Below are 14745 nucleotides of genomic sequence, written 5' to 3'. Positions count from 1 at the left end.
TTTTAATAGATAACTGACCGCCAGAGGCAGATGATCTCTGCAAAGCAGGTTCAAATGGTAGCACAGTAGTAGTTGAATATTGTTTTGGTAGGTTATTTGTATGCTTAGTTTTCAGAGGCAAATTATTAATTATGCAAACCGTGGGTTTAAGAATCAACCTCATGCTTTGCAAATCATACATAAGAAACAGTAACCACATCCCTTTGTTTTTCATTTTGAAGTTTTTGAGTGAGACTCCTCTTAATGCTTCATGAGATAGATAGTTTAAAAATTCTGATATTTTCAATGGAACCAAAGAATGGCTTGGTAATAAATTCTTTTATGCAAGTTACTACAACCTAGTTGTTCCACAGTTTCTTCAAGTGTTGCATAGGGAGAGAAGTAATGCACGATAAAACTCAGAATAAGGCTTTTTATAGCAGCAGATCTCTTTCTTTAATCATATAACATTTCTGGGCAATTTGTGAATGCTTAAACACAAACACTTCTTTGAACAACAAGTCATACACTCACAGGACCTGGCTTTCCTCTCAGATCAGTTTTGTACCAGTATACCCTACTAGCAACATTTAACCACTCCCACAACAGATCAAGGCCCTCCTTTTTTTCACCCACAACCATGTAGGAAAGTTCAGTCCATATTTCAAATATAGTGATCTAGGAAAAAGTAGGGAAGTTTTGTTGATGAGGAGAGTCTTGTGTTATACTTGTAAAAACACTGTTATTTAGTGAAAGTCGGAGTAGCTGCCAGCAAGGTGAAAAGCTCAACCTGTACTTCAGTGTCTAGCTCCAATTTCCTCCATTAGAGAGGACACCTGCAGTCTAGATAAACTGGTTCTGAGGTCTGGATTGAATTTATTTTTACTTGAACTGATCTACTTCAATTTGCATAGGCTTCCATTCCCTGCCTGAAAAACAGGGATGATAATGGGTGTCTTCAAAGATAGTGCTTGTGAGGGTATTCCGATTATATAATATTCAGATTTTGTAAAAATTATTATAGACTATAATACAATAATTCTATAATATTGACTCTGTAAGAATTATATATTTTTCTGAGCTGAGACTCTTCTGAGGTCATGATGAATTTATTTAAGATACTCCCACCACCAGATAAAAGCAACAAACATGTCCATCGAGATAAACATGTCCCTTGAGAACCATTAAGGGAAGAAGATTTTTCTTCACAGCTTACAGTAAAATAATCTTTTCCCTCCTGTGTCCCCTGCAGTTCTACTTTCCTGGCCTTTTTTTGAGCATGAATGTTTAAAGCACAAGGTGTTGTATTAGGCCAATAGAGAATGTAACATAAGAAATGGATATACTGCCAAACTGTGATTGGGATATGGGATACGGGATACTTGTACCTACTCTGGTTTTAAACTAATGACTTCCAGCAGCTAGCCACAGCTGTGCACAAGTCAGACTGAGCTGAACATTCAAATGCTTACCCTAATTTTGAATAGCCTTTGGGATCTGTTCTGCTTTGGGGATGACCAGCACTGACAACAGAACCACGATCATCTCTCTCTTATTCGTGATCAGGATACCTTGGAAAATGGAAAACCCATATAATATGACTATTACTATTTCCCAACCTGCACAGATTGTCCCAAATCAGCCTAGACATCTCAGCAACACTACCCCACTTCCACAAATACTAAGAAGGTTGACTCAACAACAGCCCTGTGGAACTGCGTGGAGCCAGCTGAGATCAGGAAATGGTGTAGGCACATTAGCACAGCGTGGTGTCTGAGCTAATAAGTCCTGCCAGAAAAATTGTCCTTTTGGCCCTTTTTATTTACAAACAAAATAATCTATCTACAAATAATCAAGAGCTGACTGTACTGTCAAGTTATTTTGGGTATGTCTGCATCAGAGTCAGTTCCAGTAGCTATGTCATGTACCATAGCACCAGCAGATGCTTAGTGAGGCAGTCTTAGGTGAATTTGCTCTCAAATAGCATAAACCGCCTCAGTCTCAGTTCACATTCTGTACCTCCAATGACATTTCTGTGACCACCCTTTTGAGTAGCTGCAGGACCACACAGAAATGTCATTGTGTATCAAACCACAAAAAAGTTCCTCTTGCCTACCATGGAGGGCCAGGTTCTTACCACGGTAGACTGCATTACTTCAGTGGATGATGCATTCATTCTCCCCCTGCCCCTTTTCCATGTTCTCCATACTTAAATCATTTTAGTTTAAAAGGATAAGAGAAAAATTTACAGCTTTGGTAAGACAAGTCTTCCCTTTCGTGGCCTGGACTTTTATAGTAATGCAGAAAGAGAATGTACATTATTTTGCACTGTAAAGCAATGGACAAGTTACAGACTTGGTGAAAGTAATCCAATGAATCACAGCTCACATCCTTTCCACACTAAGAAACCTGCAATCTCCCCCTGGAGCTTTATTGATGGAAGCACTGGATGGAGTATCGGTGGATGCCAGACTTTCAAGACTTGTGTCAGGAAGACTTTCTTAGGTTAGTGTATAATAACATTTCAGAATTAATATCTTTTGTTGATTTAAGTAACCATATGGTTTTTAAGGTTAACTTAGAATGCTTAAAATGTTACAACCACCTACATGGCTATTAGAAGTCAGATTTCCCCATTGAGCGGGTGAGAGTTGCCCTGACTCCATAGTAACAAGGGAGAAATCTTAGTGAAAAATTTCTACTATGTCCACATTCCTATAGGTCCTTTTCTTGACACTGTAAATTATATCTAATTTCTCCCTTCATTTGTCCTTAATTCTAACTTAGTCTTCTGTCAAGGAAAAGACAAAAACTCCAAAAATAATTACAAAATATTTAAATAGTAGTGAGAACATCTCACCTTCGAATTTCCTGGCCATTAATAATGACATGGGTAAATGGTGTAAAGTGGTGTCTAGAACTGTAAACCCCCTCCTAGACAGTTATTTATTTCCAAGAGATGTCTGACACCTTGATACTTATTGCTCTAACAAATTACCCCATTAAATATTTCTCTCCTGGTCATCTTTTTATCAAGCTGAACATGTAGTTTTGTGTAATCTACAATTGCTTGTGGTATACAATTATTCAAAGGCAGGACACTTCATTTCATGTTCACTAATTATGATTCCTTTCTTCAGCACAGCTATTTCAGATTAAAAATGTGCCAGCGTAGGGAATAGAAATAGCAACTGAAAATATTATATCATCCATTGTTACCAAAGGGTTCATGAAATTTTACAAAGCAATTGTAATGTAGTCTTTTGTTTATAAACTGCTTTTCAAAACTATGTTCCTGTTTTTATCACAAACGCACTTGTTCTTTTATTTCTTTTTTTCTCATTTAAGGAATGGAGAAGTGAATGCAGAAAATGACAGTAATATAGCAAAGGCCGTAGATTGTCTTCCTCATAGCTCATCGTCCAGTCTAGAATGAGACCTTACCTCTCAGAGGTAAAATATCATGACTGAGAGAGACAGGTCTGGTTTTCTGTGTATCTTTCTCTTTCAAAGCAGGAGGAAGGAGCTATGCAAGGTGGTAGGTGAATATGTGGGGAGAAGGTTTTGGAGTCTGAAGGTCCTCTCTGCTGTCCTTAGCCAAAGAAAACTACTCTAAATGGCTAGTTGGCTGAGCCAAAAGTTTTGTAGTGAATAGAGAAGACTGGAAAGTTTGTGTAGAGCCACCTTTGGATCAGATCTTACCCCACTCTAATGTGATTCAGTTCATCTCCAAACAAGACTTCATTCTGAGCAGAGGCATCTGCACGATATTAAATCGACATCTTATCAGAATGTAATAGGCCAGAAAGAATGACTGATTAGTTGGATTGGGAGCTCAGCTGTGATAGTTTGGATTTACTTACTCTCCAGGTGGCAGCGTTATAAAGGTCACTTCTTAGCACAGGGCACTCAGCCATGCCTTGATTTTCTAATTATTCCTGTGACTTATATATATTTCATGCTGATATATGTCACAGCAAAAAAAAAGAACTGATAAAATCACCTAGCACCTTGTTTTTTGCAAAACATCATACAGGAAATGGCACCATGTGATTTTTGTCATCAAAACTACACCAGCTGAACGACTAGGACATCTCTTTTAAAAAGACATCCATCGACAAAGAAAATCATAGAATCGTAGAATCATTTAGGTTGGAAAAGACCCTTAGGATCATAGAGTTCAATCATTAACCTAACAAGCCCACCACTAAACTGTATCCCTAGGCACCACATCTCCACATCTTTGAAATACCGCCAGGGATGGACTCAGCCACTTCCCTGGGCAGCCTGTTCCAATGCTTGACCACCCTTTTGGTGAAGAAATTTTTCCTAATATCCAATCTAAACCTCCCCTGGTGCAACTTGAGGCCATTTCCTCTCATCCTATCACTTGTTACTTGGGAAAAGAGACCAACACCCACCTCATTACAACCTCCTTTCAGGTAGTTGTAGAGCGCGATAAGGTCTCCCCTCAGCCTCCTTTTCTCCAGGCTAAACAGTCCCATTTCCCTCAGCCACTCCTCATAAGACTTGTGCTCTAGACCCTTCACCAGCTTCGTTGCTCTTCTTTGGATGCGCTCCAGCACCTCAATGTCCTTCTTGTAGTGAGGGGCCCAAAACTGAACACAGTATTCGAGGTGCGGTCTCACCAGTGCCAAGCACAAAGGGACTACATGCAAACACGACACGCCAAGTAAGTAGTTCAAATAGCTAACTGCTCAATGGCTCAATGTCAATAATTAAAAAAAAGTTACTGTGTTTCTGAATTTCTAGTAACAGGCTGGGTCTTAGCGTGTCTTGATTTGTTAGATTCAGGAATTCCTACCATCAAGAAGATTGTCAATGCCAGTCAAATTACATATTAGTTTTATTACAGTAATAACATTGCCCTCATTTTTTGCAAACTTGAGTCAATGGAGATACTCCACAAATTCCTCATGAAATATTTCTATATACATAGTATAATGTTTTAGCCATGCCTTCATACATACAGTGCATTGAGCATGTCACCAGATTAGGGATTGACAAACCATAACGTTTACAACAGCATTGTACCATGAATGGTTAAAAGCCTTCGATGAATTCTAGAGTATTGTGAGATTTGAAGAATCACCATTTAAACAAACAGATCTCCTGAGTTCCTAGGAAATTTGTCAATATGTCAGGTGGGTGGAATTTTTGAGATATAACAGTGATTCTGCAAACTGATAAGGTCAAAAAGGGAAACTTAATATCTAACAAATATTTAATAATAAGAAATTGAGAGCATTTATAGCCAAAGATGTGATTGGGTAAAAGGTAAAACAGGTATGATTGCTAGTGTGCAATTACCAGATCAAGAACTTAAATTCCCTTTTGTATTTTGTTTTGATAGGAACACCACAAAATTTTCCAAGGAAGAAAGAGCACCTGTAGAAAGAGTGTTGGATTAAATGGAAGGTTTTTTTATTCCCGGGCCTTTTTGGCTTCCTATGTAACAATGGGTAAGTCGTTTATTTTGCCTAATCCCCTACTTGCTCAGGATATTATTGTCCTATTCACAGGGCAGTTTTGAGGATAAATTCCATTAATAATGATTAGGCATTTGAAAATTTGGATGTAGTCATACAAGTATCTAAGTCCTTAGTTATCTATTAGTTCAGAAGGAAATTAGATTTGGGAGATGGCTTTGTCTCTATCTCAAACCTACAATTTAGTAAAAATAATGAAACGCTAGGACTTGGGTGGCTGCCTAAATTGGAGAATTACATTATTATCAATTCTGTTTCAGTGACAGAGTTAATGCTCACAAGTCTGACTACTGAAAAACTGTTTTGAAGACTATAAAAACACTCACTGAACGAAGAGGCTTTTGTGCTATCTTAATTAAACAAATATTTTGAGAAAAAACATGGATTTACTCTTTTGTCTATGGAATAGCTTTGATATTTAAATTCGCTTCTTCTTGCATCTTGACTCTTACACCCAAATACACACCACCCTTCCCATATGTCAGTTTGACGCTAAAGCTAATGAATACTTTTTGCTTGAAATATTTTACTGTGTTACTCTTCTTAAATAACTCATTGGTACACTGTATTAGAAGGGAATTAACACAATTTTTATGGATTCTTAAATTACATCATTATTTTTTAAATTAGGATGAAATTTCTATCCACAAGTTTTATTCATTAGGCAATCTTTTTAATAGGCAAATATTTCACTAATTTTCTCACACATATTGCAAATGACAAATATTTTTGAAAAAAAAAGAGAACTGATCCCTTCTAGAATCCTTAAAATTATAAAAAGCTGAAAAATCTGATATTTTTCATCAAAATTGTTAATTTTGACCTGTACTTGCCAGGAACTCCTACTCATCCATATTCAAATATTTTTGAAAATCCAAAGAGAAAATTAGTTGTAGTCTATCAATATGTAGAAGGAAAGAATTTCTTCTTGTAGAACCTTCGGAGAAATATTTTCATTTTTCAGAGTATTCCAGAATTAATTCAGAACAGATGTCTGATAGTTATAAAGAAAAACTCTAACAAATCAGTGCAATGAAAGCCTTGTGCACCTGAAAGTTAAGGACTGCAAAATTAACATTTAGGTACAAATTGAAATTACACAGTCCCTTAACTCACATTTAAATTCCTATCTTCACATTTTGTTGAATAGGAAAATAAAGAGGACTTAGGAAATAAAAACCTAAAGATGTTGTTGGAGCTGGACCTTTCAGCTGAACTTTTCTGCATGGAGCAGAGAAGGAGCTGGGCCTGGTCAGTACTTCAGGAGAAGAGCAGATCACAGCATGGTCTGGATTCAGGATATATGTGGCAAACTTGCTTTTGGGTAGATGCTTTTCGTCCATCAATGATCCTTTTGTAGGGAAAACAAAGACAGTCAGATGTGCAGGCACAGCACAGTCTCCTCCTGAGGTAGGGTCAAAATACAGGAAGAGTTTGTTGACAACCAGAACGATGAGAAGCGCTACTGAACACTTCTTCTCCAACATGTAGGCTTGGCCAGCTGCATCTCCAAAGGGAAGTCAAAACAAGAAACACTGAACAAGGACCTGCCTGATGTATACCTGCCTGCCAGTAAAACTCAAAAGTGAGTCCAAAGACATACAGAATGATACCTCTGTATATTTGGAACACCTAACACTGACTTTCTCCATGTGGGTACCAACTTTCTTCACTGAAGAGGGTTCATTCTTTTTTGTTTGTTTGTATTTTTGCTAGCAATGCATTTCTTGTCCAAGACACTAGAAACCCGATATTGCTCCCATCTGAAAGGATTCAAAATGATATCTGCAGCTTTATAAGACTGTCCTAACAAGTGATTCTTTAAGCTGTGGTTCCATGCCTGGAAAGGTTTCCCTATATCCTAGAAAAAGAGCCCATAACCATTAAAACTCTATGGCCTAATAAAGCACTAAGGTGATGGAGAAAAGCTCTCACTATTCTTCTAATTGTGATTTATGTTCTTTCAAAAAATTGTTTCACCCCAATAATATGAACAGACTTTGCAGAGCAACAGAAACACATTTCCTCTCTCTTAGCTGAATGCTTTACCTATTTGTATATTAAATCATGCTCCTTAACACTAGTTCTCTCTGTCCAGCTTTATGACAGTTGCCTTCCATTTTGATTTCTTTTTTAACCTCAAGAGAATACACAGAAAAAGGCTTTCTAATGTAGCTTGATGTCTAGAGAACTCTTTTGGGAGGGACATGAATGAATGCTCAGAGGAATAATTCTCCATGTTTTTAATAATGCTGAATTTTATAATGCAATGGAGAAGGTGCATTCTCTTCCAAGAACATTTTGAAAGAAAACAGAGACAACCTGTGTATTTTGAAAAAAGCATGGTCCTGGGGGTGTGCTTAGCTAGTGCCCAAAATGAGTGTTAGGTAGCTCTTAGCTGTGTATAATCATAAGACAGTTGCGGAGCTATTCAGTTCTGTAAAAGTTAAGATTTCATAAGTACAGAAGTACAATTTGTATGAAAATTCAAACTCAAAACCTGTAGTGCCTGGAGACTTTTGGTACCTCCAAAGCAGTCAAAGAGGAGTTGGAATACCTATACCCTGGATAAAGACAACTAAATTATGCCCGATTCCTACATTTGGTGCTTAAGATGATAGGTTCTAACCCTATTCATACAATTTTATTGCTACACCTTTTAAAATTATTGCCTAATGAGTAGTAAGAGAGACCAACCATCTGTAAGTGGTCTCTGATACATGGGACACTGTTATTTCTCCATGATTCCTCTCTCGGTGGGAAAGAACTGAACAAATTTTGTATGCTGTATCGTGAATAAATAAAATAATGGATTGATATTTAAGAGATTTGCCCTACTTCTTGTTTTGCTATTAACTTCCTGAATTACTTTGGACTATCATCCCTTTATTTGGATTTTCTATTCACATTAAGCTCAAACTCATTTTGGTGCCACTCTGTTGTTTCTAATTATTATTATTTCCTAGATAATAGTGTCACAGATGCCACTCTACAAATTTAATAAATCATGTAAGATGTAATCTGTACCAAAATAGTACATCTGCTATGATTCCACAATAGTCTGGTCTGCTTTGGAATTAGAAACAGATGTTCCGTTACATTAGAAGGGAAAATCTGGCTAGTAGAGAGTGGGATAGAAAAAAAGAGGATTCTTTACCATTACCATCTGCTTTTTAAAACCTTGATGTATATTGGTTTGGTCCTTAAAGATATCTCCCTTTGAAATACTTTAAATTGATAGAGTTTACACTCTGAACCACTTGAGGCATAGGTTGGTACTTTCAGTCTAGTATTTTAGTTTAAATAAGTAAACACTCTGGAATGAGTTTCTGCAAATTATGAGAGTGGGAAGAGACTTCAAGTGAGTCATCTGTAGTAGCTCACCCTCCTGAGTCATGGTAGAACTGATGCAAATATTCTTTCATGGTCGCAGGACTAGCTGTGAATATTTCATACTTCAGTCGGCCTCCTTGCAATTGATTCTGCTGCCAGAAATAATTATTAAGCATCCCTTAATACTTAATCACATTCTCCCATGCCAGGGCACAACTCCCTTTCTTCTCCTCTTCTAACAAATGATAACGGATTGTGACATAAGATTTCCTTCTTCTAAAATTGTATTGTTTGTACTGTGGGTTTTTTTACAATTTATTTTATGGGATATTCACACTCTCTCATTGCTTTGTTCTCTTATCCCACCCTCATGGATCAAGTTTTTAAATATCTTAGGAAGCTTGCTGCTCTTCTTTAGATTCTCTGCAGATTTCTATTCTCTTTGAAATGCAGCATCCCAAAATGTGGGTATTTCAAATAAAGCCAAAGCAGCACAGGTGCTACCATCAAGCTTGATTTACTGCAATAATCCTGTTGATACAACCCAATACAGGAACTGTCTTTTTTATGATTGCTGACTTATCTCCAATTTATGTTTACTTTAATCTTTACACACTCCTTGATGAACTCAATTTAAATATGTTCTTGAATTTGATTAATCTCCCGTGTGTGAACTGATTTCCTTTTGTCTTTACCGAATTTCCTCATTGATTTTAGACACTTGCTCCAGTTTAAGAAGAGTATTCCATGTTTTAATCCTAAGCACCAAAATAATTTAGATCCATTTCAATGTGAACTTTCACATATAAAAATTATTTATACTTTACAGCATCCTTCAAGCAAGTGAAATTTTTCTACGTGCTAGACTCGGAGCTATTTTTCAGGACCCTACCTTCGATTTGCCATTGGAACATCAGAATTATTTCACTTGATTTCTTAGAAAAGTCCATGCTTATGTTATAGGATTTCCATCTAATTCCTGTATGCCCCATAACAATATAAAATTTTTAGATTTTCCCTAGCAAGTGTCTTCAGGATCAAAGTATGTGTAGTTAGACTGAAGCCCAATGGTGATATTTCCTCCCACTCAAAATCCCACAGTCAAATATGTAAGGAAGAAAGAGAAGTTCTGCTAGCTGCATAACATACAAGGAGCAACCAGTAGCACTCTCCAATTCAGGCAAACCTGACAGTCTTTTTCAAATATCAGTGTGTATTGCGTTTGCATGGCAAGGTTTTGGAAGCAGGGGGGCTACAGGGTTTCTGTGAGAAGCTGCTAGAAGGTTTCCCTATGGCCTATAGAGCCAGTGCCAGCCAGCTCCGAGAAGGACCTGCCGCTGGCCAAGGCCGAGCCCATCAGCGACAGTGGTAGTGCCTCTGGGATAACATACTTAAGAAGCGGGGGGAAAAACCCAAAACTGTGCAACTGCAGCTGGAGAGAGGAGTGAGAATATGTGAGAGAAAAAACTCTGTAGCCTCCAAGGTCAGTGAAGAAGGAGGGGAGGAGGTGCTCCAGGCACCGGAGCAGAGATTCCCTTGCAACCCATGGTGAAGACCATGGTGAGGCAGGTTGTCCCTTTGCAGCCCATGGAGGTTAATGGTGGAGCAGATATCCACCTGCAGCCTGTGGAGGACCCCACACCAGAGCAGGTGGATGCCTAAAGAAGGCTGTGACCCCGTGGGAAGCCTGCACTGGAGCAGGTACCTGGCAGGACCTGTGGACCCATGGAGAGAGGAGGCCACACTGGAGCAGGTTTGCTGGCAGGACTTGTGACCCCGTGGGGGACCCATGCTGGAGCAGTCTGTTCCTGAAAGACTGCACTCTGTGGAAGGGACCCACGCTGGAGCAGTTTGTGAAGAACTGCAGCCCGTGAGAAGGATTCACATTGGAGAAGTTCATGGAGGACTGTCTCCCATTGGAGGGACTCAGAGCAGGGGAAGAGTGTGAGGACTCCTCTCCCTGAGGAGGAAGGAGCAGCAGAGACAACGTGTGATAAACTGACCCCAAGCCCCATTCCCCATCCTCCTGCGCTGCTCAGGGGGAGGAGGTAGAGAATTGGGGAGTAAAGCTGAGCCTGGGAAGAAGGGAGGGGTGGGGGAAGGTGTTTTAAGATTTGGTTTTATTTCTGATTTGATTGGGAATAAATTAAATTAATTTTCCCCAAGTCGAGTCTGTTTTGCCCGTGACAGTAATTAGTGAATGATCTCTCCCTGTCCTTATCTTGACCCATGAGCCTTTCATTATATTTTCTCTCCCCTGTCCAGCTGAGGAGGAGAGTGATAGAGCAGCTTGGTAGGCACCTGGCGTCCAGCCAAGGTCAACCCACCACACAGTGCGAAACCAACAGACATTTATCCCTCCCGACATCTTGAATTAACTTATCAAAATGCCCCTGCTGTACTGACATCTTCTGCATTGCTACTTCTCCTTTCCTCATAGTACACTAAGGATTGCATTCCGTTTCTTGTTCCCTGCAGTACGCTATTTTCCCCCCCCGCAAAGACAAAATTATGTAATGAAAATTTTCTCTGCCTAAAAAAAGTTCTCGTTCCTCTCATTGCTTCTATAGTCAACCTATTCAAATCAAAAAAAGAAAAGGGCCCTATGCTAGATTCTTCTTTTTCAGCTTCCCAAAAAATTACTTCTGAAACCCTCTTAAACTGCAACTGGGTTCACACAAAGAATTTCTTAGCTGCATGTTCATTTCATGAGTATCTCTTTCCTCTTATCTATACTAACATACAGACTGAGATCCAGTACCAACCTTCCAAAAATCATGTCTTACTCGATCATCTTTCCAACTCTAGTTTTAGTATGAGTCTTCTCAGGGAGTGTTGCTTAAATATTAAGTATTTCTGAAGTCAGAAATGTTCACGGTTGCAGGAGCAGGCTCTTTTGACAATGAACTTTGGTTTGCTCTTGGCCTCTGCAGGCCACCTGACCAAAGTTCTTGTAGAGTGTTACTGAATCTATTAAGGCACAGAGAAGTAAAGCACTTCCTTACTCCAGCTACCAGTAACAAAAAAAAAAAACCCAAAACACAACCCCCCAAAAAAAGAAAGACAGGAAGATAAAGAACATGAACTGTCTGGTTTATGTAGAAAGTGGTAAAAGCAAAGGTTCTCCTCCCTGAGGAATGAGAGACAGTGGGTAGGCACACATGGCTGAGTAATTATTTGCTCAGTGAAGGCCTGAAGTACATTACTGTTCTCAAAAAGCAAGGTGAAAACTGAATCACAGTTTAGTCATTGACTTGCCCCTGCAGTAACTTTACACAAAATGAATTGTACTATTAGAGCATATCCCTTCAGAAAGATTCCTAACGTGACCATCACAAGTAAAGCCCACAAGGGTCTCCCAGAGGTAACAAGGAAGTTTAGTGATGAGTACAATTTCAGATATGGGACATCTAAGATAAGCATAAGATTTTCCAAAGAACAAAGGAATTGCCAAAGTAGAACAGAAGAATGGTCTGGTTTAGTCAGTATCGTCAATCTAGCTGTCAGCAGAGCAAGCAATACCAAAGATTAACAGAAGAAACCACACACACAAAATTCACCTAATAGTATGCCAGCTGATGGTTGTCTTACCTCCTGAAGCACAAAATTTTATATTTCAGAATTTCAGCCCCATGAATTTCAGGAAATATGTTCCCTTACTTGTGGAACGAGCTGCTGCTTAGACAATATGGTACATGGGATATGCATAATTTTATAAGATTATAAGAATGCATAAGATTATAATGATTATATTTTATATTTATTCAGATGCATCTCTGAAGATGGATTTTTGTTTTTGAAGTATCTTTAATATTGTTATTAAATAGTGACAGGAACAGGAGAACATCAACAATGGGTACTCTATTTGTTGAACGTTCTCTGAAGAAGATGTTGAAAAGCAAAAAAGGCAACATTAAATTTAATTCAGACATTGTTGTCGATTTACCACTAAGTTTGTGCAGTTGAATTCCAAATGCCAATGCTAGAATAGCAATATATATTAAATAATGGACTTCTTTTTCCTCAACAATAATGCCTGAAAATAATGGCATACCAAAAGGTCTTTTACAAAAGAAATTTATTGAAATTCATGAATTTCATGTTCAGCCTAAAAAGAATCACTGATGCATGGTTCCAAGGCTCAACTCAAACTTTCATATTTGCAGTCACAGTTAATTGTACCTTACTTTTAAAAATAGATGCCAATGCGTCTATTCTGTTCACTGTATAGAAGGGCATGAGGGTCTAGTTCCCAGTGACATTTTGCTGATATAAACATATTGCAATACTAAACTTAATTATATTAAATGCAGGGGAAAATTCAGCTGTAAATATTATAGCACAAACTGTACCTTGACACATACCTACGGTGACCCTAACAAAGTCAAAGCACAGAGATTTCCCAGCAAAGTTTGGCCTTATGAATAAAATGTTATAAGATGTGACATACAGCTGTTTTTATCATAACTGAGAACATGAAATATGGGAAAAGTACTTTTCATTCTTTGCAGAGAACTTTGACATGATCTAGTCCTCTTTGTTTCCAGTGATTCTGTCGAAATCCTCTTCAAAATCAATTGGGCTTTTGCCCAATAAATAATATTCTCATGTTTCATGAAGTGCATATTTTAGATCAAAATTGCACTGTAAAGGAGAGTACCAAGTCTTTCTTGAAATCAATGGGACTGTCCCTGGTAAATTACTCTTCATCTAATACATTTTATCATTTTATAAAATTTTTAATTGGATTGAGAGATTAAAGGTGGAAAGTGTGATAATCAATAGCTATTCAGGTCTGAGTAAGAAGTGATTGAGAATATCAATATATTTTTCTTCTTCTCAAAGTTCTTGCCAGCTGTAGAAAGATTTGAACCTCACACTACAAAAAGAGCACTTCTGCTGCTACTCTCAGTGCTAGAAAAAGAAAAGATATTTTGAAGTGAGCTGTACCCTCATGCTTTCTTGAATTCTCAGCAAAATTGCCATCATTGATTGATAAAACTCAACTTACTGGACAGATAGATCAAAGCTTGGAAGGGTTGTATATCCATTCTGCCCCTGTCTACCTTGTGGTGCCCTTATCAAATTTCACAAAGCTTCTCTGGTGCTTGTTCTCCTTGGAGACATAGGGAACGTGTCTCAAGCCTGAGACACCATCTCCTCCCAGGTCTGAACTGGACTTTTTAGTCCACGTGTGAAGGCAGAGCAGGAAGCAAGGCTTGGTAAAGGGGCTGAGCCATGCCACTGCCCAAGCTGTGCCTGTGGAAAGTAACTGGCTTCTTGGCGTCACTGGTAATAGCAGCTTCTTAGCGTGTAAAACACTCCCAAATTCCATGTAAAAATTGGCTTGAGTCTGCCCCCAGCTTTTAACATGTTCTGTCCTCAGTGACCTCTGGAAAATAAATGCCATTGCTGGTTTCTCTATTATCTGGTAACTATAGTTTAATACCATCTGCTGCATCAACATTTACCTGCAATTTCTGTGCAAGAGCAAAAGGAAAACATCATGTAATAAGTACTTTTGTAAAGCACTTTGTGCTACTGCTTTATAGAGTCTGACTGTGCAACCTGTTACTCATTTATAGCAGTACTCATTTGGACCCAGCAGAGGAGCTTGTGTGAAGTAGTGTTCAGAAGAATGACTAACAATCAGGTTCACAGACTGTGAAATTCCTTTTGTATGGACATTCCCAGAAGCAAACCCAGAAGGCTCTTGAACCACATGGAGTACAGAATTTCACACAGAAAAATGGCATCATACCCATAACCTCTGCTTGAGCTGAAGCTATTTGCTCAGCATCACAGCCTAAAGCGTGTTGAAGCAGCTGATAATACACCAGTATGGCCAATGCCATAAAGGAGATGTTTAGTGTCCTTTAGCCTTCATAATGGCGCTGAAGGTAACCCTACTGAAATAATAGTG

This window comes from Calonectris borealis, chromosome 1 (assembly GCF_964195595.1).
Source record: "Calonectris borealis chromosome 1, bCalBor7.hap1.2, whole genome shotgun sequence".
In the NCBI taxonomy this organism is placed as follows: domain Eukaryota; kingdom Metazoa; phylum Chordata; class Aves; order Procellariiformes; family Procellariidae; genus Calonectris; species Calonectris borealis.
The sequence above is the reverse complement of the archived record's forward strand: the minus strand, read 5'-3'. Positions refer to the sequence as shown.